At 39.4% G+C, this 5,390-nt stretch overlaps 1 non-coding gene across 1 annotated transcript; it reads left to right on the top strand.

Annotated features, from left to right (window-relative positions):
- The first annotated feature begins 762 nt into the window (after window positions 1–762).
- On the top strand, window positions 763–870 carry LOC112793669 (small nucleolar RNA R71). The gene has a single exon (XR_003198371.1). It is a non-coding gene; the product is annotated as a small nucleolar RNA R71 (small nucleolar RNA).
- Window positions 871–5,390: the final 4,520 nt, after the last annotated feature.

The raw sequence follows: 5,390 nt of genomic DNA, 5'->3' as shown, positions 1-5,390 counted from the left end.
CATGTTGATGGCTTTGCACTCTCCTTTTGGATTTTCTTCTGTATTGCTTAGAAGAGTACTAGGAGGGAGTTCAGTAATTTTCTTGCTCAGCTGACCCACTTGTCCCTCCAAGTTTCTAATGGAGGACCTTGTTTCAGTCATGAAACTTTGAGTGGTTTTGATTAGATCAGAGACCATGGTTGCTAAGTCAGAGTTGTTCTGCTTAGAACTCTCTGTCTGTTGCTAAGAAGATGATGGAAAAGGCTTGCTATTGCTAAACCTGTTTCTTCCACCATTATTGTTGTTGAAACCTTGTTGAGGTCTCTGTTGATCCTTCCATGAGAGATTTGGATGATTTCTCCATGAAGGATTATAGGTGTTTCCATAGGGTTCTCCCATGTAATTCACCTCTTCTATTGAAGGGTTCTCAGGATCATAAGCTTCTTCTTCAGATGAAGCGTCCTTAGTACTGCTTGGTGCATTTTGCATTCCAGACAGACTTTGAGAAATCATATTGACTTGCTGAGTCAATATTTTGTTCTGAGCCAATATGGCATTCAGAGTGTCAATCTCAAGAACTCCTTTCTTCTGATTTGTCCCATTGTTCACAGGATTTCTTTCAGAAGTGTACATGAATTGGTTATTTGCAACCATTTCAATTAGTTCTTGAGCTTCTGTAGGCGTTTTCTTCAGATGAAGAGATCCTCCAGCTGAGCTATCCAAAGACATCTTGGATAGTTCAGAGAGACCATCATAGAAAATACCTATGATGCTCTATTCAGAAAGCATATCATAGGGGCACTTTCTGATTAATTGTTTGTATCTTTCCCAAGCTTCATAGAGGGATTCTCCTTCCTTTTGTCTGAAGGTTTGGACTTCCACTCTAAGCTTACTTAATTTTTGAGGTGGAAAGAACTTTGCCAAGAAGGCATTGACTAGCTTTTCCCAAGAGTTCAGGCTTTCTTTAGGTTGTGAGTCCAACCATATCCTAGCTCTGTCTCTTACAGCAAAAGGGAATAGCATAAGTCTGTAGACCTCAGGGTCAACCCCATTAGTCTTGACAGTGTCACAGATTTGCAAGAATTCAGCTAAAAACTGATGAGGATCTTCCAATGGAAGTCCATGGAACTTGCAATTCTGTTGCATTAGAGAAACTAATTGAGGCTTAAGCTCAAAGTTGTTTGCTCCAATGGTAGGGATAGAGATGCTTCTCCCATAGAAGTCGGGAGTAGGTGCAGTAAAGTCACCCAGCACCTTCCTTGCATTGTTGGCATTGTTGTTGTTTTCGGCTGCCATGGGTTCTTCTTCTTTGAAGATTTCTGTTAGGTCCTCTACAGAGAATTGTGCCTTAGCTTCTCTTAGCTTTCGCTTCAAGGTCCTTTCAGGTTCAGGATCAGCCTCAACAAGAATGCTTTTGTCTTTGCTCCTGCTCATATGAAAGAGAAGAGAACAAGAAAATATGGAATCCTCTATGTCACAGTATAGAGATTCCTTGAGGTGTTAGAGGAAAAGAAAAATGGAAGGAAGAGGTAGAAAATTTGAACTTATCAAGAAAGATGGAGTTCAAGTTGTGCATTAAGGAATAGTGTTAGTCCATAAATAGAAGGATGTGAGGAGAGAGGAAGAAATTTTTGAAAATTAAGTAAAAGATTTTAAAAACATTTTGAAAAATACTAATTGATTTTCAAAAACTAAGAGTGGAAAAGAAATCAAGTGATTTTTGAAAAAGATTTGATTGAAAACTATTTTGAAAAGATGTGATTAAAAAGATATGATTGGTTTTAAAAAAATGTGATTGAGAAGATATGATTTAAAAAAAAGATTTGATTTTGAAAAAATTTTTGAAAACTTAAAAAAATTCGCATTGAAAACAGAATCTTCCCTCTTGTGCCATCCTGGCGTTAAACGCCCAGAATGGTGCACATTCTGGCGTTTAACGCCCAAGCTACTACCCTTTTGGGCGTTAAACACCCAGCCAAGCACCCTGGCTGGCGTTTAAACGCCAGTTTGCCTTCCTCACTGGGCGTTTTGAACGCCCAGCTTTTTCTGTGTAATTCCTCTGCTGTATGTTCTGAATCTTCAATCCTCTGTATTATTGACTTGAAAAGACACAAATTAAAAATATTTTTGGATTTTTAATAATAAGGAATAATCAAAATGCAACTAAAATCAAATAACAATGCATGCAAGACACCAAACTTAGCAGTTTGTATACTACTGACACTAACAAAATGTGAATGCATATGAGAGACACAAACACTCAAGTCAGGAGAAATTAAAGATCAGAGTAATGAAATCATCAAGAACATCTTGAAGATCACTTAAGACACATGCATGAATGCAAGAAGAACAAAAACATGCAATTGACACCAAACTTAACATGAAACACTAGACTTAAACAAGAAATATTTTTGGATTTTATGATTTTTTAAATTTTTTTGTGCTTTTTCGAAAATTAAGTGGAAAAGAAAATAAAGATATCAAAATTCTTAATGAGAATTCCAGGAATCATGCAATGTTAGTCTAAGACTCCGGTCCAGGAATTAGAGATGGCTTCATAGCCAGCCAAGCTTTCAAAGAAAGCTCCGGTCCAAAACACTAGACATGGCCAATGGCCAGCCAAGCCTTAGCAGATCACTGCTCCAACAGCAAGATTGATAGAAATCAACAAGCTCTTGTGATGATAAGTTGAAACCTCGGTCCAATAAAATTAGACATAGTTTCACAGCCAGCCAGACTTCAACAGATCATCATGAAACTCTAGAATTCATTCTCAAGAATTCAAAAAAAAAATACCTAATCTAAGCAACAAGATGAACCATCAGTTGTCCATACTCAACAATCCCCGGCAACGGCGCCAAAAACTTGGTGCTGTTGCCGGATCAGAAATTTGGCACTGATGTTACCGGACCAAAAGCTTGCCGAAAACTCGAACAATCCCCGGAAATGGCGCCAAAAACTTGGTGCACGAAATTGTGATCAATACTTTTCACAACTCAATTAATCCCCGGTGATGAACCCAAAAACTTGGTGTTCAATACCATGGCATAAACACAACTTCGCACAACTAACCAGCAAGTGTACTGGGTCGTCCAAGTAATAAACCTTACGCGAGTAAGGGTCGATTCCACAGAGATTGTTGGTATGAAGCAAGCTATGGTCACCTTGTAAATCTTAGTCAGGCAAACTCAAATGGTTATGGATGATGAATAAAACATAAAGATAAAGATAGAGATACTTATGTAATTCATTGGTGGGAATTTCAGATAAGCGTATGAAGATGCTTTGTCCCTTCCGTCACTCTGCTTTCCTACTGTCTTCATCCAATCCTTCTTACTCCTTTCCATGGCAAGCTGTATGCAAAGGTTTCACCGTTGTCAGTGGCTACCTCCCATCCTCTCAGTGAAAATATTCAACGCACCCTGTCACGGCACGGCTATTCATCTGTCGGTTCTCAATCAGGTTGGAATAGAATCCAGTGATTCTTTTGCGTCTGTCACTAACGCCCAGCCTTCAGGAGTTTGAAGCTCGTCACAGTCATTCAATCATTGAATCCTACTCAGAATACCACAGACAAGGTTTAGACCTTCTGGATTCTCTTGAATGCCGCCATCAATTCTAGCTTATACCACGAAGATTCCGGTTAAAGAATCCAAGAGATATCCACCCAATCTATGGTAGAACGGAGGTGGTTGTCAGGCACGTGTTCATAGGTGAGAATGATGATGAGTGTCACGGATCATCACATTCATCAAGTTGAAGAACAAGTGATATCTTAGAACAAGAACAAGCGAAATTGAATAGAAGAACAATAGTAATTGCATTAATACTCGAGGTACAGCAGAGCTCCACACCTTAATCTATGGTGTGTAGAAACTCCACCGTTGAAAATACATAAGAACAAGGTCTAGGCATGGCTGAATGGCCAGCCCCCAAACGTGATCAAAAGATCTAAAGATCAAAAGATTCCAAAGATCAGAAGATGAAAATACAATAGTAAAAGGTCCTACTTATAGAGAACTAGTAGCCTAGGGTTTACAGAGATGAGTAAATGACATAAAAATCCACTTCCGGGCCCACTTAGTGTGTGCTTGGGCTAAGCATTGAAGCATTTTTGTGTAGAGACTCTTCTTGGAGTTAAACGCCAGCTTTGGTGCCAGTTTGGGCGTTTAACTCCCATTCTTGTGCCAGTTCCGGCGTTTAACGCTGGGAATTCTGATGATGACTTTGAACGCCGGTTTGGGCCATCAAATCTTGGGAAAAGTATGGACTATCATATATTTCTGGAAAGCCCAGGATGTCTACTTTCCAACGCCGTTGAGAGCGCGCCAATTGGGCTTCTGTAGCTCCAGAAAATCCACTTCGAGTGCAGGGAGGTCAGAATCCAACAGCATCTGCAGTCCTTTTTAGTCTCTGAATCAGATTTTCACTCAGGTCCCTCAATTTCAGCCAGAAAATACCTGAAATCACAGAAAAATACATAAACTCATAGTAATGTCCAGAAAAGTGAATTTTAACTAAAAACTAATAAAAATATACTAAAAACTAACTAGATCATACTAAAAACATACTAAAAATAATGCCAAAAAGCGTACAAATTATCCGCTCATCAGTAATCTTTGGGTATGAATCTCACTGCCTTGTAGTTTGCGATGTCTGGAAACCATGTAACTTCCTGGATGGCAAAGAGTTGCTCATCTGGAAAGTTTTCAGAGATCTCAGTAAGAGGGAGGGACGCCCCTTCTACTGGTTCTATTCGCGACAGGTGATCTGCTACTTGGTTCTCTGTCCCCCTTTTGTCTCTTATTTCTATATCAAACTCTTGCAGAAGCAACACCCATCTTATGAGTCTGGGTTTTGAATCCTGCTTTGTGAGTAGATATTTAAGAGCAGCATGGTCAGTGTACATAATCACTTTTGATCCTACTAAATAAGATCTGAACTTGTCAATTGCGTAAACCACTGCAAGTAACTCTTTTTCCGTGGTTGTGTAGTTCTTCTGTGCGTCATTTAAAATAAGACTGGCATAATAAATGATGTGCAGAAGATTCTCATGCCTTTGTCCCAACACTGCACCAATGGCATGGTCGTTGGCATCACACATTAGTTCAAATGGTAATGTCCAGTCTGGTGCAGAAATGACTGGTGCTGTGACTAGCTTAGCTTTCAGAGTCTCAAACGCCTGCAGACATTCCATATCAAAGATAAATGGCGTGTCAGCAGCTAGCAGATTACTTAGAGGTTTGGCAATTTTTGAAAAATCTTTTATAAACCTCCTATAGAATCCTGCATGCCCCAGAAAGCTTTTGATTGCCTTAACATTGGCATGTGGTGGTAATTTTTCAATTACCTCTACCTTAGCTTGATCCACCTCTATTTCCTTGTTCGAAATTTTGTGCCCAAGGACAATT

Source organism: Arachis hypogaea, chromosome 3 (genome assembly GCF_003086295.3).
Source record: "Arachis hypogaea cultivar Tifrunner chromosome 3, arahy.Tifrunner.gnm2.J5K5, whole genome shotgun sequence".
Lineage (NCBI taxonomy): Eukaryota > Viridiplantae > Streptophyta > Magnoliopsida > Fabales > Fabaceae > Arachis > Arachis hypogaea.
This window is presented reverse-complemented; position numbering and strand designations above follow the sequence as displayed.